Source organism: Ischnura elegans, chromosome 11 (genome assembly GCF_921293095.1).
Source record: "Ischnura elegans chromosome 11, ioIscEleg1.1, whole genome shotgun sequence".
Lineage (NCBI taxonomy): Eukaryota > Metazoa > Arthropoda > Insecta > Odonata > Coenagrionidae > Ischnura > Ischnura elegans.
Genome location: NC_060256.1, coordinates 11,088,438 through 11,110,681, shown reverse-complemented (window position 1 = coordinate 11,110,681; position 22,244 = coordinate 11,088,438). Strand labels below are relative to the sequence as shown.

General features: G+C 38.3%; 1 long non-coding RNA gene across 1 annotated transcript in view; it reads left to right on the top strand.

The window, feature by feature from the left end:
* The window catches only part of LOC124168465, a 72,062-nt gene extending 50,101 nt beyond the window's left edge, over positions 1–21,961 (top strand). The window contains exons 2-3 of the long non-coding RNA XR_006866942.1: positions 21,037–21,122; positions 21,894–21,961. This is a non-coding gene — a long non-coding RNA (uncharacterized LOC124168465). The remainder of the gene's footprint in view (positions 1–21,036; positions 21,123–21,893) is intronic.
* The last annotated feature ends 283 nt before the right edge of the window (positions 21,962–22,244 follow it).

Sequence of the window (22,244 nt, the reverse complement as noted above, 5' to 3'; positions counted from 1 at the left end):
AATTTTCAATGTGGCTTTCGTTCAATTTTAAGTTCTTTGTATTTTAATCGACGATACATTTCATACATCAATGACAATGGAGTGAATTGTGAAGGGGAGTTTTTTAATCATTAATGGGAACACAAATATTCTTCTCGTTTCTGTGAATATCGCATAGTGGGAGTAAGGCAGTTTTACACGGTACCCGGAATTGCGCAGTCTGACGTACGTGCGGAGGCGTAATCAAAATTACGTCGTGTAAAGCGGTGAATTGCTAGAACACATGCGAGAATGCGTGGATGCGAGACGGCTAAATAGACCCTGTTCTAATTTCGTTCATGCATTCGCGCAGTTCCACTCCATTTTAGAAATAAAAACAGTTCGAACCTGCGTAATTCCGTGTCCCTTGTGAAACGGCCTGTAGAAATGTTCTCAACGTACATGAACTCCGCAATATCAGTACACTGCTTATCTCTGCCACTCACTTTCGTATGCAATTATTTTACATGAGCCATAAAAGTGACATGCCGCTACTCAAGTATTATCGTGATTAGGCTAAAATTACAACCTCTTTTCACTAATATTATAAAATACTTGTTCTCACTTACCTCAATCAATAGTTCTGCATTTCTTGTTTGTCCCCGCTCTCCATTCTCATTTCCTCGGAAATAAATGGTGACTTCAACGAACGAAGAAACGGCTGAACTGGTCTGGAAAATTAATTTTATAAATTTAAAACTCGCAAAAACATGATTCTGCTCCATGGACGGTTGGTGACGAACTGGGGTTTGTTGCGCTTTCTTCGTTGAGTGGGGGGGAGGGGGTGTGCTGGATTAGAGGCGACAGTTGAATGAAGATCGTTGAAAGTCTAATGTATTGTTTTTCGTAAAGCGATTACGTGTTCTGCAAACCCACCCACTGACCTTCGTAGAATATTAGAATATTCTGGAACCTTGATCACGTGTGTTGCGACCATTGGCTTTTCAAGAAATTCCGCGGTTTTTTTGTGCTAACTTGTTCACAAATCCTATTGGTTGAGCTTTTTATTGGTTTATCGCGCGATATATTTATTTATTTATAACATAGAATATCGACGCATTTATTAAGGTATTTTACAGGATTAATTTGAAATAGTCTTACATCTACGATATTTAGCATTTTATAGGTTTTTCTTTGCCTTAAAAAGAAATCAGTTCAAAATCAGCGTGACGTCAATTGCATACGTCACGCGGCTGACGGTGTACCAGAAGCCCCCCTCCCTCAGATCTTGGACTTCACTTCGCGGCGAGCTTTCATGGGTTTAAGAGGTGAGTACCTAAACTATTCCTTAAGTGAGAATTTCTTTATATTATTTTCAATGGACTTCAAATTCTCTGAAGTTAAGGTATAATTCGTAAATGCTGTATTATTCAACCTTATTAAGTAATTGTGATCTTTTGTGGCTATTATTTTGGATGAACGATTTTTATTACGCCGTCCGTATTCACGTTCCAACATTTTATGTCATGTGAGGAAATAGACTCGAAGTCAAAATAAGTTTCAGAGTAATTTTTTTAAGGAACGCGAGTGATAGAGAAACATCATCTCTGATTTAAATCGTACTTCCAACCCTTTAAATTTCGAATGGAAATAATTCCTTCGGTGAAAAGTGTTGCGGCAATGGACGAAATGCCATGCTTGATTTTTTGCCAAAGCGTTTTTATGTGACAGATACTCAATAACTTAACTTGTTTGATCCCCCTTTAAGTTCGTGTGTGTTCGCTTCCTAGTGGAATGTCTGTAACTTACGAAAACTGCATTACGTTATGGAGTGCCGACATTTGAAATGAATAAGTAACCTGTGAATAGTTTTATCTTTACCTTCATCGTGTTTCTTAGAAAATCCAAGGTAACGGTGTCATTACAGGAGTTATGATCCTTACGGGAATCCGATAGCTTACTTCTAGTACTCCGGTAGCCTAGTTACTTTTTTAACGTCAAGCTTGTGAATTTTATCACTGTGACTATAAATATGAGTTATTAACAGTAGACTTAGAACAGTGTATTTCATGCTGGCCACACTGCTTCGTTTAATATTACAAGAGAACCTGAAATTTCGAAATGAAGCATCTATCCGTGATTGCTTCAGTTGCCAGATATCATCCTTTATTCGCTTTTCTATGATTTTCTCTTGTTGGCACTTGAATAGTGAGTTATTCCACAGGTTCTGAGAGGAATTTTGAAAAATCCTTGATATTCAAGCCTTGGAATTAGCTGTCAGCTAATTAAGTTTAGGTGTTGAACTGCCTCTCCGAAACTGCTCTACAATTATTGGTCATCTACTTTTAATGATGAGCAAAAGTAAGAGAATATTGGCGATATTAATTGGATTTAAAGCACTTCGTTTTGAATTTTCTTTTTCCACACATTTAACCTTTGAGGTCGTTAGTAAGACAATTTGTTGTAATTATGTGCCACGTTACTTAACTGTAAACTTCTAGTGCGTGAATATTGCCAGTCTTTAATGCGAATTTTCTTTCCAGGTGCATGAATAATATATAGGGATAGCGGATGAATTCCGTGAAATGCGTGGGGTCAAATGGGGAATTGCGATGAGGTTCCAAGGAAGAAGAAGACTGAAGAAACATGGTGAGTCAATATCATTCTCATAATGAAAATTATTTGATAGATCTTTAAATATTCCCATACATATGTCATCTGTTTCTCTCTTTTTCTATGTTACTACGTCTAAACCAATTAGTCTACAGTTTGCATAAAATAACTTCTATGATCATTTTTTTAAGTAAACGATATTTCAGAGTTTTTTATTTTCTAATAGTGTTTTATGCTACGAATACCCAGCTGTTAATATGTATGATCCTTTGTGACTATGAAGGCAGTTAGGAGGATGGAAAATTTTTTCTAGGTTACTCAGCTCGCGTTAATTTTTAGTGATTACATTTTAATATTTAATGGTGTCACGTGGAGACAAATGAAATCGCTCAATTACTCATTCACATCCTTTATTTCATTTCTGGATCCGTATTTACGATATCCGAGGCCTTCCTATTGTCATCCACTTCTCCACCGAGGATTACCTTCATCAGGCCACCAAGATAAATGCTTCTGCATATGTCAGCTTAGAATAATTTCTTCTTCTAAGTTTTTGCTTGGTTTCTATTCTTCCCCCACTAATCCGAGGAATTCCGCATTTCTCAATCGGACGATCCATATAATTTTCATATGTCCGAATTACCATCAGTTTCTCATTTTCTGTCATTGTCCATGAATCACTGCCATGGAGAAGCATACTCAAATCGTAGGTTCTGATGCATTTTTTCCTTACTTTATGTTCAAATATCCTGCTTCTTTAAGTCAGCCGATCATTTTACTTGTCTGAAAAGTTCTCTTCGCCTGGGATATTTTGCTATTAGGTATTCATTTCTTCTTTCATCTCTGGTTATTCTGCTTCACAAATATTTCAACTGGTCGACCTCTTGCACCAGTTTGTTTCTCTAGTTTTATGCTGATCCTGACTTCCTGTCATTGTTTATTTTCCTACCCATCTTTACTAGGAACTTTTTAATTTTCCGTAAGCCTCTGACAGTTTTTGCTAGATGATTTTCATGCTATGAAGACTCTCATATGCTAGTTCCTAATGCTTGACTCTTCACAGCTGAGTCCTAATTTTATCACCCCTACTTGGCCTCTAAAACGAATTACAGATGATTCACCTCTCATTGTTAAGCACCCCAACTTCTGTCAGGGTTCTAAGCATTGAATTCCAATATACGCATTTATTACGTCAAATTATCACGCGATATCCATTTTGATTGGTACTTGTAAGTAACCCTGATGTGCACAATTCTTCTAGATATTCACTCCATCTCTTCACTTTGTATTATTTTTCTGTTCTCCGTTTTCGTCACTGGCGGTATTACATCTTACGCCATTATTTGAAGTGGTTGCTCACAATCCTCGAGGTAGCTTCTACTCTATACACATTATGCTTTTGTGCTTTTTTGAATTTGTTCCTCACCCACGTTTCTTTGGCCTCTCTGGCTTTACAACAACTTTGTTTCTTATTCTCATTTGGAATTACGCAGTTTTCGTATTATCGCAGTGTCCTCGACGTAATACATGACTTTTTGCGTGATTCATTTTGATGGTTATCTTTCTGCGAGGAACTTCAACTACTGCCTTTAGCACACTGCAAAAGTTTTTCAGACTCTCTTCCTCCTATTTCTCGGCCACATTCCTTCCTTTTTTGTTCTCCTCTGCTTCCTAAAATTACACTTGATACCGAATTTATTGAAATTTGGTACATGGTAAATGAATTTCCCGCTTTATGCTTGATTTTCTCATATTATTTTAGGTGGCAATACATCTCTATTAGGTTAAAGCCGCTAGAGTCGGTCATCCTCTTAAGTAGCTTTTGCCGTCCTTTTTCTAGTTGCTAAATCTTTTCTTTTGCTATAATTTAATCAGCTAAGAATTATCTCATGTCTACTAGCATTTACCTTGTGAAAATCCTTTGACTGTGATTATTTAATGTTGTGTTCGCAACTTCAAGCTTGAGCTTTGTGTCATCTTCAATTTTGCATACGTCATTACTGATTCCTGGCTCTTCTCTCGTCATGATCTTCGCTTATGATAGAATTACTTTCACCTAGAATGATGAAACTTACTTCACCTCTTACCTGATTGATTTTTTATGAGAATTCTTGATTGAATTTCTCCTCTGCATCCTCTGGCAATTTTGTGTAGGCTGACAAACCTTCGGAGCTGCAGTAGTTCTTGGTTTTGGCTTATATATTGACCATTACCAATCTTTTCAGTGAACTGTGGGTAGCTTTTAATCTGCTCTCTTACTTAGCACTATGCATATTTCATCACTACCGTTTTGCAATCTTGTGTGTATTATTTGGTTGTTTCCATTCTATACATCTCCCACATCTGACCGTTTTATTTCGCTCATCCCTAAGCGTCTAGGATCGTTATTCGAATTTCCACCTTCAGTTTTTCGGGCCTTCTGCAACTTTTACTTCTACACAACACTTTGCGAGCCACCTCTAGGGTGTTTGGCAGGGGATGATCAATCACCAACATGCAATTGGACTCCCAGAAGCACACCACGCGGTCCAAAAAACGTCACGCACACTAACATATTACCATATGCTGTTAGAAATAGTTATAAAATTAGGAAACGTGCATTAAGTTTTACTTAAGTTAGTAGGGTACACTACATGTCATCTAATCTATTTATGAGTTCTAACAATGACTATAATCTATTATTGATCGTGACAAAAGACATTGTCAATCTGTCTGTTCTACAGTCTTATCTCTCTTATTTTATTTATATGATCTTATCTTCCGTAGTACGTTGGCGTCCGTAAGATATGGCTAACTTCGTTAGGAAAGACATTGCTCTTGAAGTTATCTAAAAGGTTTAGTCTATTTTTCAATCTACGATATGAAAGATTCCCATCCGAGTTAGAGGTCAGTTACACTAACAAGACTATCGTAACGACCTTTCACATACTTGGTAGCTCTTCTTTGCACGCGTACTAACTCTGTTATTAAGCCTTTTTCATGAGGGTCCCAAACACTGGCAGCGTATTCCAAATGTGGTCTAACGAGGGATAAGTAGCTTATTTCTCTCACTTTGTCGTCGCACTTTTCTAATATTTTTTTAACAAAACCCATTTTACGATTAACTAGGCCTGTTATTTCCTAAATATGTTTATTACGCGATGTATCATAATTGAGTCTAACTCCTAGATAGACTCCCAGCTGTCTTTAATTGGGTTCCCCGAATGATATAGCTATGTTGTGGGGAGTTATTCTTCTTCCAGAAATTCATTACTATGCATTTTAAAATTTGATTAGAAATTATATAATAATTTCTAAATAATTTATTTATAGTATATTTTTAAATATTATTTATAGTAGGATACACTAAAATTAATATAATATATTTGTAGTTCAGAAATTATTTTTTCATAAATTCATTACTACGCATTTTTCTCAAATTTAATTCTAACTGTCATGCATCCCACCACGCTCGGATAGCATCAAGGTCGTTCGATACTTCATCCCTATCTTTGCTTGAACGGATTTCCGTGTAAACTACAGCGTCGTCTGCAAATAATCGTCGCTTGCTGTCTACTACTTCACCAATGCCGTTTATATAAAGAAGGAATAGCAGTGGGCCCATGACACTACCCTGAGGGACGCCAGCAGTGACTCAGGCATCGTTGGAGGCTGCACCGTCTAACTTCAAAGAGTTCTCTCGTATCATTTTCCTATCTTTAGGATAATTAATTGCACTTGATCGATGTGCACCCTCGCATAGTCCCCCCCTGAAATTCCAATGGGGGACTATTTATGGATATGTACGGAATATTTTAATAAAAATGATACCATCATGTTTGTAATGAGTATAGTGGAAAGGTCTTTTGGGAATAATTGTGGTGGTTTCCCGTAGTCTTCTGCGTCGCAGTAATTTAGTCGTTAAAAAGATGAAATGAAGACGCTTGCAGTGAAAAATGTGTCGCTTTAATATTCACTTCATCTTTACTTATTTGAAGAAGAGCCTCTGTCATCTCCCTCTCGTGATGGAAGGAATATTAGTTGTCGACCTCGCATCGTGAGTAACTTTTTACTTGAATACTCAATTGTATTAGCATAGAAATCACAAGCTGCAACAAATATCAATCGCTATCCTTATGAATCGTTTTCAACAATACTTTTTCTAATTTTCCACGAGTTTTTTCTTTTTTTTCTGATCTTTTTCTGTCGCTTTAATATTCACTTCATCTTGCGCCTTTGCACGTATGAAGAAGTGCTGCTGTCATCTCCCTATCGTGATGGAAGGGATATTAGTTGGCGTCCTCCTATCATGAGTAATTTCGCTTGAATATTCATGGGTGGTTTCCTATTATTTTTGAAATTGCCTAAATCGAAAGATTATTACTCCTGGAGTACGTATTTTACGCTTTCAGATTTTTAAATGACGATATCTATTTTTCGCGATTAAATGAAAAGTGAAAAATTTCAAGGGCGTGAAAAGGCGACGGCTAAGTATGAATGCTGGGAAAAGTCCGTGTGATGTCGTTCTGGTTCCGGCTGTCACCGTGTGAGGCCACCTTGGTGCGAGGATATGAGCGCTGCTACGATTCTGGCTGCCAGCAAGTAGCGCTTGGCTTAAATAAGGATTATTAATATCCTATCAAACGAAGGAAACTTTCCGACCATACGCAATTTTAATAGGTGATTATTAAGATACATTTCCTTGAGCTCTGTGCTACATGCATGCATTGGTAATATCAGACGTTGCAAAACTCCTATCTACTCGTATAGAAACTAGGTCCCTGTGACTTCACGTGGAGTGGCATCGCCTGGGCGCCAATCTGACCCTTGTCATTCGTCTAAACCGGTATTTCTAAAACCAAATAATTTTTATATTATGAATACACTAATGGTGGGTGATGAATTGCAATCAATGCCTTTCGTTTTCTTTGATGAAGGAAACTACCCTATTGAAACACAACAAATAAATCACAAGCTGCAACAAATATCAATAGTTAGCCATATGCGTCGTCTTCAAGAATACATTTTAATTTTCCGCGAGGTTTTCCTTGTTTCCCTGATCTATGTATTTGCGATAACGCTGTCATACCTGAAAATAACACAGTAATACGGTGTAACTACGTGAAGAGAGAAGTTATCAGCCTGGAGATATAGAAAGGTCTTTTTTGTATCTGGCAATGTTCTCTAGCGTATTCTTTAACTAACCTGAACAAAGTTGCTCCTTAACTTCAGCCACAGATCCCTTTATTTAGCATGAATGATAACATTATGAATGAATGGTAACAATGGTTACTCCCAATTGAAAGGTAAAGGTAAACTTACTGATTGGTTTTTGCAGTTGAAAGGCTAATGGGTTGGGCCAAAGTTATTTCGTGTAGGAGAGAGTTTCAGAGCTCCATCACCAACATCAACTTATTAACTTTGAAAACATCCTCAAATAGTTCACCCTCTTTGGGTCTCAGCATTACAAAGTTCTCTGCATTGGAAGCCTTTATCACCTCGTAAAAATTCAATGAATTCAATTCAAGAACATCTACTCTGTAGTGGGTCAGGGAATAGAATGACTGAATCGGCCTCACGGGAGAACTTACACAACCACAAAAAACAGTGCTGTCAGCATGTAGAATTGGGTTCTTGGTTACCTACGCATAACAGATTTAGAATACAACATCTCCACCTATCCAGAACCCACTTCCGACCCAAAAAGAAACTATGGTCATGTGATAACATTTTGAGCTCAAACTCCACCTTTTTCGAAATTTTGCAATTTTAAATGTGCTCAGAGATTTCGCTAACATATCAGCGATAATTTCTTCAGTTTTCAGTACCAAATTTCGAGCAATTTATATTCTACAGCTTCTCTCACAAAGGGTAATGTACTATCGTTTTCAAAAGTATTTAGACACAAACGAGTACTACTTGACTAATTGGGTCGGGTCGGTGAAAAATTCTTAGGTTGGCACATGCAGCGACCGGCATCCCTCACTCGTATGCCGACTCGTATACCAAGAGCCGACGGAGGTGGACGCGACCTAGCTACCGAAGCCGGAGTCTAACTGCTGGAGCATGAGCCCAATCAGAATTAAGATTAGCGGATGGATTGTACTGAGGTAATCGACGTCCACACTCACGTCGCAGTGTTTTCTTTCGGGCTCCGTGGCGAGTTTTTCCTATATTTAGATTAATATTTGGACTCACGATTCGTACTCTTACCATTACGTGGCTCCGTGGCTGAGTAGGTCTTTACTGTGCGCGTTAGTTGCGGTAAAGTTTTGGTTCGAATCCGAAATTATAACAATTCTATTCACTTTTTAAAAGATGCATCCTAAACATCAACATAAACCATTCAGATGACTCAAGAAAAAGTTAGTTTTGAGAAAAAATAATCAGTTCACCCTCTTTCGTCTTTCAATTCTAACATATTTAGAATTCAAACATTTTTATACTTTTGAGCATCTCGTTTTCAACGCAATCATTTCCAAGATCAAAAATAATATCAACAAATATCGCAAAAATAATACACCTCCCCCGTGTGATTTTACAAACACATGGTTCAGAGTCACGCTGCTTATAATTTAATTGATGCTGAACAGAATGTAATTCCTCATTCCATGTTTAACAGACGATTGTTTTAGATGATAAAAATGCCTTTTTTTATACTTGCATACCTTCTCTTCTCCTGTAATTTTCATACCCTCTGGCTGCATCATATACATGTCTTCTTTGAGTGCTCCATTTATGAATGCCATCTTAATGTCCTTATTGTTTATGTTTCATCGAAAGTGGGCTTATAGAGTAATGAGCACCGTCAATGTTTTTAAAAGTTTTTTAAAAGTTTTTTTAAAAATGTTTTTAGAATTTTAAAAGCTACATGCTCCTTCTACCGTGGAAATAATCATATCCGCCGCATTATGACCACGCTAGAGAAGCAGCTACGTACTCTTCCCCATATTTTCCGAAGTATGCTTCGCCCACGACTCCTCTAGAATGGAGTTTACTCTCGTCGGAACATCTGTGGCCGAATCCGAAGCATATTGGGCATTGAAACTGCCTTAGGGCACGACCGTTCTGGTGGTGTAGTGGGTCAAGTGTTCTTCAACGAAACTGGAGTTCCTCGGGTCAAGTCTCAGTTGCGGACGATTTGATGCTGCACACACGCACTGTGGAAATTTTTCTGATCTTAAAACTTCGCAAAACCTATCTCGAGTTCCAGAGGATGTTGTATGGCTATTGAATTCCTGCGCGCTTATTTATTTGTTAAAATTCAATTCCTATATTGCGTAACCATTTGGGCAGTTGACTGTGGAGTGAAATTTGACTGCCTTCTCTGCGTCATCCAGCCCCGCCCAAAGACCTCTAACATTAGCTGCATGCATATGAAGCAACCTGCATCCTTTGCCTTCGCGGCAGCAAGAGCCGAGGAGGACAGCCGCAGGCGCGACTGGGCTACCGAAGCTGGAGTCAAATACTAGGAGCATAATACCAATCGAATTATGATAAGCGGATGGAATACGCTGAGGAAAATCACGTCCATGCACATTTAGGGACTTCGGAGTGTTTTCTTTTCGCGTACCCGGAGTTTTTCCTCTCTTTAGATTGATATTTTGACTCACTGTTTTTGTATTGCTAATACGTGGCTCCGTAGCCGCGTAGGCATATACTGTGCGAGGTAGTTGAGGTGAAGTTCTGGTCGTCTGGAAGTTCTGGAAGCTGAGGTGGAGGTTCGAGTTTAAAGTAATATTTTTTAATTTTTTAAATGATACATTTTTTAAATCTATAAGTAAGATACAGATGACACAGGAAAAGAATAAGTACTTAATTTTTAGCGAATGTGATTTTTTAAATCTTGACCATCAACGTTAGTACATTCTTTTCTTATCGAAATGACCGAACGGATGACCCCTCTGTCTTGAAAATTTAATTCGTCACTCGCTATTTCTACAACTTTCTGCAAACGTTTAGGCATTGATCCAACAAATCTCTCGCATATATAATTCCAAAATGGATTACTTACACTAGTCGTGGACATGCGCCTCTAGCACTGTTTGGTTGTGAATTTCCCAGAAAAAGTCGAGCCTCGCCACCTGTTGGCGATACCACGAATTGTCGGGTTTTCGTTTTGGTTTTGTTTTTGGTTTGTCACTCCGAGAATGGGAGTGAATAGGCAGTCGTCCAGTGAACTTCGCAAGCGTATGAGCAACCCCAGGAGAAGGAGCCATGTCGCGCCCCCGACGGGAACAACAGCAGCGGTGAGTGGTATGCCATCGGCCCGGCTCGACTTTGATATAAACAATATACAGTCCACATTTATTATCACGATCGGAAGTGATCAAGCACCCTCACTGCTATGGAACCCCTGGTTTGCCATTCCTTTGTCATAATTCCCCATTATTTCAGTATTGGTTTTAGGTGTGGCGAATGAGCCGGTATAATGCTCTGCTTATGTTGCTAGTATTGAAATCAGAAGGCTAGCCCATGAGATTTCCAAATAGAAGTATGTTATTATGATCACTCAAAAGTTATTGAAATAATGAAGTAATGGATTACACCCATTCCGTCATAACTTTATTTGTTATTATAACGTCATAATTTGTTAATAGCCGTCGGATTATTTGAAATGTATTTTTGCCAGATAGTCGGGTGAAAGAGTTATATATCTATTATAAAGAGTGTATATCCCAATTAATCTACAACTGGTTCTCAGGGGCGGATCCAGGATTTCTTTCTGGGGGGGGGGGGGGGCACAAGCAAGGCCGTATCCAGGATTTTGTTCAGGGGGGGGGGCACAGGGATACCTCGTCATACAAAACGAACGAAATGATTATGGAACTGTATTAAAAATTTAGCATATTTTATAGGGTCTGGGGGGCACGTGCCCCCCCTGGATCCGCCTATGCTGGTTCTTACAGTTAATTGTGGTTAGCATACCCACTGGTAGGAAAGCGTAGTTATTTTAACCACTTCACTTCCCACAGTTTTTCTTGACAAAGTATTAGAAATTTGGTTATTGTGATTATCGATGGAATTACAAGCATTTTAATGCTCTAGGGTTATCAAAACGATTTCAACTAATAATCTATTTGGTTATTTACTGAGTGTTGACGATACTAATAGTAGGAATTTTACTCAACGTACATTTGACAATATTTAGCCGCAAGGGCACGATGATACAGCCGTTGCCACTTCTCATGCTGATTTCCTCTCATTGGATTAATCTATTTAGAAAAAAATTAAATTAATTTGCTAAAATACATAGATTCATTATTTTTAAAATTTAATTAGTTAAAATATCCAATGGCAACTTTTTATCGAGTATCTACTGTGTTGATGTTAGAAATGTCTCTTTCACTGAATGAATAAAGTATATTAACTAAGGATTTGAACTCTCGAAGAGGAATTTTATAGTTCCATCTATCCGATTCTCAATGGGCAATCCCATTTTTTAGACACAGCTCCATCACATTAGTTTTACTCTCAAAGAAGTATCCTTCTGGAATTGTCATTCATCGTCAACAAAACACCCTGCCCCTACGAATGACTTTTCTATCATTAGCCCACAGAAATCGGCATGCACAATATCCGATTTCGTGTTTTTTCAATCTTCCTTCAAATGAAGATCTCCTCATCTTTCCAAGAGTGCATGGAGTGCAACTTAACTCCATAGGGCCTTTTAAGGTGACAGCATAAGCAAATCCCTGCTGCCGTGAGCCGTCCCAGTCTCCGATGCTACAGATCCACAGCATTATTATTTGTTTTCTTCTTTTCGTGTCGTGTGCTTATACTGGTAGCGATAAGGCAGACTAGTTGATTCTCATGATCAAGCATTTTAAGCTCCAGCTGATAAATCCCACCAATGACTTTGGCCACAGCTGCCAAATCTCCGGTGATGGTACATCCACTTTCACGGAATATTAGACATTCTTCATTCACTGAAATCATGCAAAACCCTTCGCGAACAGTATTAATAACGGACAGCGAATTAGTACTGGGACAAATGAGACATCAGATATTGACTATATTCCACGGCTGTATGGAAATTTGATGGGGACATCACTGCCATCAGCCTTGATAACTTCATTTATAGCAACAGCTATTTCAAGATCTTATCCCCGAGATGAAAAATTAGCCATATTATTTTCGGGTGATGCATGATGACTACAAACTATTTTCCATGAATTATCCCTTCAGTATGTACCGTTAAGACATGTCCAATTTCTCGTAACCACTCCCTCAACTTTCCGTCACTTCTCCCCACTCCTAAGAATTCTTTTCCTTTGTGGCCATCCTTCTCTGGAAATTCAGACACTTTGTGACTTCCACATGGCACTTAAAGCACTTGAGTGCAATCTTCGTCTGATCAGTTTGTTTACAAGTCCTCCATTTACCCGTCACTTACACATAAAAGGTTATTATCCTCACCAATAATTGTCGATATGAGCCAATAATTACTATCTTTGGCGTCGATGTCTTCTAGCTCATGAGCAAGATTCTTTACTTTCGTCAAATACTGGTGCATTGATCGCGATGTCTCCAATTTGCAACGCCACAATGTTCGTTGAAGTCTCATACACGTCACAGAAATTGTTCCTCGCTTCTTTCTCTGAAGTCGCGTTTGTATGTTTGACCCTCTATATTTACCGAGATACTTATAACTTAATTCTCAATTCGTAGAATGGAAACTTTTTCACATATTCAAAGTAAAAGAACAAATCTGATTGCTTAGGTATATATAGGGATATTATAAGGGATAGCCGCCGATGACGAAGGACTTGGGAGGGGGTGGGGAGAACCGTTACGATTATTGTCGCCCGAACGCGGCTTCCGCGCAAAGACCCAATGGTAACGCTGTCAGAAAATGGTTCCTCACTATTCTATAGGCCGCTTCCACTTTCCCTTGTACGGGGTTATTTTGCACGTCTTCGCATATGTTCCTCATCCACGCTTCTCTGGCTCACCTCGCTTTGCGGCAAATCTCGTTCTTTATTCTCTTGTAGCAAGTCTGTCCTTCCTCAGTATTCGTATTTTTATGCTTTCTCCGTCCTTAAGTGAGGTCTAGGACTTCATCCGTGATCCATGGCTTTTTCTTAACACATTTTCTTCCCCCTAGAACTTCTCTAGCGGACTCCTGAAGTCCACTTTTGATATTTGTCCAGCTATTCTCCACTGATTTTTCCGTCTCATTTAATCCTATCTTGCTCTATATTACTTCTTGGAAGGTCTGTTGTTTTCTTAGCTCCTTAAGTTTCTCTAATTGCCATGTGTTCAAGGTTAGCTTCAGATTCGGAATCCAGAAAGCCGGAATCACAAGATTGATTTTTTCCATCCCTTAGAATGATAGGTCAAGCGATAGGTTTTCAGGGACCAAAAGAGTCATTGCTCGATGGCCATCATTTCCTTAATTAAACAGCCAATCATACCGTCCCATTTTCTAATTGCTGTTTGCGGGCGTGCGTTATGATTGGTTGAAAATTGAGCCTAGGATTCCTTTAGTTTTGTCGACTCTCATCCTCAAATAGTCTGTTAACCTTCCTTAAAAACAAATGCTGAGCAAAGGTTCGCCGTTGAGTTGTTTCCCCACTCAAAACCGGTTCAACAATTGAATTATTGTAGAAACACTTTTTTGGCAAAACAAAACAGCGCATAAGGCTAAGATTACTACAACTATACTCAGGCGTATGAACAGAAATATGTCATTTGTTAAACAACATGATGAGAAATGAATAATTACTATCTGTTAACATTAATATGTTTTGAATCCACTAATTTTTTAGTTACATATGGTTTCATTGTTAACGAATCATGCTAACTCAACATTACCGGTCAACAATCCTAGCATTGGTTTTTCGCAGCTCTCACTCAGTTTAATTAATCCTGTCGAGTAATCGATTTCGCACCTACTTATTTCTTCCATTTCACACACTTCTTTTCTTTCTTCTGCTGCTCTCTTCTCTATCGCCTCTTCCGGATATCTTACACGATGTAATTCTTTTCCGTCATTTACATTCATTTGTTCCTCGAAGAATGTCTTCATCAGGACGTCATGTCTTAAGATGTGACGTATAAGGTTTTTCCGTCCACTTATCTGCATTTCATTCTCTTCTCTCGCGCTCTGCTTTGGCTTATTCCGCATTTCCTACTCGGTAGATTCATCTTTTCATCCTCATTATTCATCTGAAGCACCACATTTCGAAAATTACATTTGATATCTCAGCTGTTATCATTGTCCATGCCCCTCTTCCACAGGGAATCAGTGTGTTGATCTTTTCCCAATTGAACTTCGATACGATATCTTATTTTTTCAATTCCAAGGATATCAGTTGGGAAACTTTAAATGAGATATTTTCATGATATTATGCAGTCGATTTACTATCAAGTCTCTTTGCAATTAATAAAGGATTAATTTTCAACGAAGATGGAAACGTAGTTGTTGAGATTTTCGAGTATTGACTGTCGCTTATCTTAATGACACTCGGCGATCGAAGAGATCTGAAACAATGCCTTCCTACTTTTCTGTGTTGCATGTTTATTCCGATTCTCTTAATTAAGCACAGGGCATGAAATTTCCCATCTTCCAACTGGTGATTTTATCCAGGCCTCGCTCACTCCCATAAGGCCCTATAGTATAGCTTTTGGCCCTCTCTCTATCTCTCTTTCGACGGTGGAGACATCTGGCTCGGACTTATTTTGCAGCTATCGATAGAAGGTCTCACGATCGATTGTGGCTCTCACAATCGATAGGGGTTCACACTATCGATAGAGATGGTCACCGATTAGGATCGAATTGTCGTTACCCGGATGAATTTCATTGTTTGTTTTGGAAACGGTGATGCATGTGTATCAGTGTGTATCGTTATTTTGATCCCATCACGCGCTGCTATTTAATTATTGATTGTTTTCGTGTGCGTGTGCCTGTACTCCGGAGTGTTTTCTTGCTCCTTGGGAGTTGTGCCGAACTTTTACAATATGAATAGCGGACTTTGAAAGAGATGTATCTGGCGATTATACCACGGACTTGTGAAGTTGAAGTTTTGTGTCTGCGAATACCATCAGTTCATATCGTGATGAAGGACAAAATAGGAAATAGTGACTTCTTCAAGAAATCCAAATTTGATTAGGTTGGCCCGTTAAATGATGCTGTGACTTTCGCATGTTCAGTGAGTAACGCCATTAACAATGTTGTAGTAATGTAAATCACTCTCTTTCTCAAATTGGTGGACACTAACATAGTGAAGCAATAAAATTGGATGAACCAAAAAAATCCATGATTAATGTAAGGTATCCAGCAAATAAATTCTTAAACAACGATTGCTGTCTTATTCTTCATCTTTTGTAAAATTATGTTAGTAACAAGGAAGGAGGAGGAGGATTGCGCTTCCTCTCCTCCTACTTCCATAGTAGTAGTCTATTTCCTTTTTTTAAATTGATTCTTTTCATATTATTGGTTTCATTGCATACAATACCATTTACTGAGATTTTCCTCATATTGTGTACTCTAAATACTATTTATGCATATTAATTTAGCAATGTAGTTTATGATTACAATATAACTTGGCTATTCTTAATGTAAAGGCATGGTATTCTAGTTAACTGCTTACTTAGTCTCGACAGTGGACATGGCCGGGCGACCGAATTTGATTGGGGTTATTCCATACCAAGCCCCTTGTAATTCGGGGATATCTCATGCCAAAACCCCCAGTAGGTGGGCGACAAAACAGCAGTTTTCCGTGGTAAGTACTTTGCCTTGAGCCGGCCCTGACAGTGTACGTCGAGAAAAAGAGTGTAAGAGAAAAAGAGTGAAAGTCAGCCGGTAGTCTTATTTAAATGATAGAGGTATCTTGGCTACCTTCGTTTCCCAGCCGGTGAACAACATGAACGTAAATGTCTCCTGCTACATGGTTGCGGCATTATAGCGAGAGGAAAATCTCAGCCAATAAAGACATAAATTAAGTACGTACAAGGATTTCCCCCGTGGATTTTCGAATTCGCGCTTTAATCAGTGCCGAGCCGCCAGAGGCGCTGCTCGCGCCGACTGCCCTGACATCTTCAGGCATTCGTTAGCATCTGCATAGTGAGCGGGGCCTGATTTTATCCTCACTTGTACCTGCATTCATTTCAGAATTGAAACAGGCTCTATTTTTTCATTTCTTCTTGTTCATCACGGCTTTGCACCATGAATTTTTCTATGCTCATTGGCTTTTGCATTAGGCCGTGCAATTTCTTGCCTCGACGGGAACGGTATTTGCAGCCCATTTGACTCATTTATTCCAAATGCGAAGGTCTGCATTCGTCTCTGGTCATTAGTGACCAAATACCCCCTCCCACTTCCACAACGCAAACCCTAAACGAAGTTGTCCCGGTGTTCCCCATTTCGCTCGGAATAACGTGGAAACGTACGGCCTTCGAAGTATCATGGGAATGAATCTGTTTTGAGGGGAATACTAGGATTGGTTTTGACGCAGCTCTCCACTCAGTTCTCCTATCAGCTAATCTTTCCACACCTACGTATTTCTTCTCTTTCACATCCTTCTTTACTTTTTCCATATATTTTGCTCGAGGGCTTCCTTTTCCGTTCTTGCCTTCCACTTGTCCCTCGACGATTGTCTTCATCTGACCATCATATCTAAAGATGTGGACCATAAGGTTGCCCCGTTTTCTTGTTAAGGTTTTCATTAGGCTTCTCTTCTCTCCTGCTCTTCTTAGGACTTCCTTGTTACTAACTCGGTCGATCCATTTGATGTTAATCATTCTTCTGTAGCACCACATTTCGAAGGCCTCTATCCTTGCTTTCTCCGCTTTGGTCATTGTCCATACCTCACTTCCGTATAGGAGCACACTCCTAATGTAGGTTCTTATAAATTGTTTCTTTACTTCCGTATTTAAGTTCCCGCTGAAAGCAGGTCTTTCCATAGGTGGAATTTTCTCTTCGCCTGGGCTATTCTGCTGATAATTTCTTTCTTGTTTCTCCCGTCGTTAATTATCTTGCTTCCCAAATAACGGAATTCATCCACCTCTATCAGTTTTTGCTTCCCTATTTTAATGTTAGTCTTGACTTCTTCTCTTCTGCTGCATACTAAGATCTTGGTTTTCTTCGTGCTTATTTTCAGTTGATAATAGTTTCAGTCGACGCATGTATAGTAAGGCTTATGATTCTAAAATCTTCACAGTTCTCTGCTCTTTTCCGCTTAGGAATTGGGATGATAATATTCCTCTCGAAGTCCATTGGTATCTCACCTGTCGAATACATTTCGCTAATGTTTTTGTACAGCTGGTACAACGTCTTCACTCCAGTATTTTTAATTAGCTCTGCGGGAATATCATAAATGCCAGATGCTTTATTTATCCTGAGGTCTTTTACAGCCCCATCAAATTGTGATCTTAAAATTGGGGCTCCCATGTCATCGGCATCCACTTCCCTCTCGTTTTCGATAGCATTCGCTCTTAGGCTGCTTCCTTTGTACAAGTATTCCAAATATTCATTCCATTTCTTCCCTTTCTCCTTTTTCCTATCATTAATTCCCCATTTTTGTCCCTAAGGGTATGACATCTTACGCCCTTAAAGTGGTGTCTCACTGTCCTATAGGTGGCCTCTACTTTTCCATGACTGTTCTGTACGTCTTCACAAATATTTTTCATCCACGTGCCTTCCGCGCTTTACGACATTTTTCGTTCCTTATTCTCTTGTGACAATTCTGTCCTTCCTCTGCTTTCACAGCCTTGTATTTTCTTCTTTCTTCAATGAGATCTAATACTTTCTGCGTAATCCATGGTTTTTTTCATAGCGAATCTTCTTTTACCAAGAACTTCCTCAGCTGCTGCCTACAGGCCGCATCTAATGGTAGTCAACTCTCTTCCACTGGTTTATTGGTCGTATCCTCCACTATTCTATTATTAACAGCATCTTTCAACGCCAGTTGATGCTTAACCTCCTTCAAATTTTCAACCTGCCATGTATTTTTTCACGTCTTTCTTATATTTAAAAATTTAAGGTGGCATTTCATCATGACGAAGTTACGGTTACTATCGATATCTGCCCCTGGATAACTTTTGCAGTCCTTCATATGGCTTGAATGTAATATATCTACCTTATTTATAAAATATAACTTTGAATGTTAACCTAGGCTTAGAACATGGTAATCATTTACCATCAATTAAGCATAACTATTTTTTTTAGATATTTCTTCTAATAGTTAGCAATTATTTGGCTTGGTAATTGTTAATTTAGCTGGTCAGAGAAGAGAAGATCAATGTATGGGAATATGAAAAGAACATGAAGGTTTAGTAAATTTTATATTTTTCGAATGACCTGTAATTAGCTCATGTGCGTAGATTAGTTTCTCAAACTTTACAATCCGCCTAAGGAAATGAAACCTCATCCATTAATTAAATATTGGCCTAATTTCAATTACTGGTTAAATTACTAAATTTACATTGCATAAAGTTTTCATTTCGCTATAATTACATGGTAAATATCATTTTTTAAATACCGTACATTTAGCTTACGACTTATTAATAATCTTCTAAGCAATAGGCTAGTAAGATTTTCATGCAATGCGGTCCTGTTCTCTTGGGTGAAGTCGGACTTACAAACTAAATTGAATTCTCTTTTCTTTACAGAATGAAAGGATACGGAAAAAGTGTCTTCGAAGCAACGAGAAGTTGAATCACCAAACGAAAAAATTCAAATCGTCGTCCGAAGAGAAAAATTTAAGGAAGAAATGCATCTTCAAGGATGGGTGGGGGGGTTTGCATAGACTCTTCATCGCTAGGAGTTTATGGCTGATGAGTGATGTTATTGTGCAATGCCCTGGGTTTAAACGAATCCTTCCTTTACACACACATTCACATTAACTCAAAAATAACACATGGTATGAATCAAGGTACAAAGATCTGCGACACACCTGTGGTGACGTCAATCAAATGAACGAAATGCAAAGAGTCAAAATTGACTCAAGAATAAAAAATAAACACATGGTTAAATGGTTGCCACTAATGAGAGGTTATAATAACTGGTACCAGATCACGTGAATAAAAAAATCACAAAGGTGATTGGCCAAAAACAAGGTAATGAAAATGATGAAAAAAGCGCTTAAGGTATGGTCCCCAATTGAATACTAAAATGAAAGGCCTTGTAAACCTTTAGTATGGTTTATTTAGATTATGAGCTCAAACGTAGGTAGGGGTGTGTGTGTGTGAGTGCGTGTGTGTGTGGCAATTGTTTGTGTTTTTCCGCTTTTTTGATTGTGTTTTGGGAGTGTCATGTATATTTTTGTATGTGCATACTAATCCTACCTCTCCACAGATTCAAGTCATCGCTGGATTTGAAGAAAAGAAGTCAGAAGACAACGGCCGAAGAGGACCAAGACAAGAAGATAATGCGAGTGTTAGCTTTGATTTGGGCTGTTTGGGCCGATTAATTTGCGTAACGTAAGGCTAGGCGATTATATGCGTGCGTTAATTTTAGCTTTTTGAACCAAGGTTAAGTATGCACGCTAATCCATTGCAGCGTACAGGATGGGACTTTCACTTGGTTTAAGTGCAAAGATACCCCCTGGATGTTGTCGTGGAGTGTATGCGAGGCTTTGGGGATTTTGAGTGCAAGGGTTTTTTATTTGTGTATGTGCTACTAATCCTACCTCTCCCCAGGTTTTGATGAACAGAAGACATCAGTGGAAGAGGACCAATAAAAGAAGATATCAAAGTCATCTCTGGATTTTAAGAACAGAAGACGGAAGACGACGGTCGAAGAGGACCAAGACAAGAAGATAATGCGTTTGTTAGCTTTGATTTGGGCTTCTAGAGCCGAATAATTTTCGTAACATAAGGCAAGGCGATATGCATCTTGGGGATTTTTCGTGCAAGGGTTTTTTTTATTCTTGTATGTGCCTACTAATCCTACCTCTCCCTAGGCTCAAGTCATCCCCGGGGACGAAGAGCAGAAGACACCAGTCGAAGAGCACGTGCAGCATGCTTCTCCGATTCTTGAAGAACATAAGTTCATGGTGCCATCACGTCACAGTAAGACTAAATTCCACTTTCATTCACATTCATGTGTATGGAGACCTCACTTTTAAATTAAAAAGCTGGTTAATTTTATAAGATGAATTGAGTAATCGAGAACATTTTCACTAAAAGTAATTTCATTCTCGAGCTAACACTTCGTTTCATTCTGTTGTCTCATTTACACTTACAGATAAATGTTTACGTCAATGGAAAAGTATTAGAAAAATATTTTTACCACAATTCCATTACAATAAACAGCGAGTGCTGTTAATAAGTGTTTTTACTCCAAAAATTTGTCCGTTTTGCGATAAATACCTTTATTTGCGATAAATACATTTATAATAAATTCTGTTGTTAATGAGGACATATATTATATATTATTATAAGTAACTGCCTCATTCATTTGATTTTTACGAGGTCTTCGTCCAGTCTTTTCGCGTTTGCAACGCTGACTTTAAGTTAATATTAGCATTTTTCTCTTCATAGGTGTGACTCATTCCCGAAATTTGGGAGAAACAGATTTGCTGTGGGTTGAGAAGACTTCAAAGGACATTGTACCAGTCACGCACCAGGTAGGAATGGATTAAATTTATTTTCTTTTCAACTCATGCACATGAAAATCAAAAAATTATCCTGTTCATACATAAAGAAAAAGTAAGCCACTTTTTAGAAACATTTGATATTAAAAAGTTCGCGTCATGAGACAATCCCATTAATCATATTCATTGATGTGATTTTTTTTTCGAAAATGGATCATGAGAGAAGCTTTTTCTTTTTTGTTTCCGAATAGGCTCATTGAATTTATTATAATCATTCATTTACGTTTTGTAATGCTTTTTGTTCTTATTTCTCTTTTGACTTCTCAGTTTCATTTATATTCTTACTTCCTTCGTATTATAGAATATTTAAAAATGTCATAATTTTCTGAGTACAAAGTTTGTTGATATTGTATTATGTTTTCGTGTGGCATTAATGTAAAAAGGTCTACCCCAATTCATGCATTAATTCAATTATTCAGTTCTACCCCACTACTCTAGTATATTTTGTAATCCAATCCAGCACTGCATTTCATAAAAACGTAAGATTATCACTGTGCGTCTTTTTAAAGAAGTCGATGGAATACATTATGCAGTATTTCATTTGCTATAACATATGGAACTTGCAAATTCTTTTAACTCATCAGGTTTAACTTATCATTATTTGATGTTCCTCGTCCATTGCTGACTAAATCTGTCTCTCTTTAGATATACTTGTTTCATTATTATTTTTTTATACAGAGGGGAAAACCTCTACAACGTAGTTAGTCGTATCGTTAGTAAAAGTGATGTTTTTTATTGCAACAGGTGACTCTGCATAATGCTGTGTATCCTGGAGAAGAGGCTCTCCGAAGGGTCTGTCAAGAGCCGAAGATTGAAGAAACTGAAGAAGCAGAAGACCTGGGCTTGTGTTGTTCTCATCAGTGGACTATTTGAGTGTGCTTTTTTATTGCTGTGTGTTTGATTGTAACTTATTTATTGTAATGTGTTGCTTTTTTTACAGTATTGGGGGAATATGGGGGCAGGAGAGTAGGAAATTAGATTCTTAGGTCGTCGAAATGGGTAGCTTATCTACCATGGAATTAGATAGAACTTATTTCGTACTTATGCGGCTTAGCTAGGGGCAGGAACTTAGATCCGTATTAATTTTGACCTTAG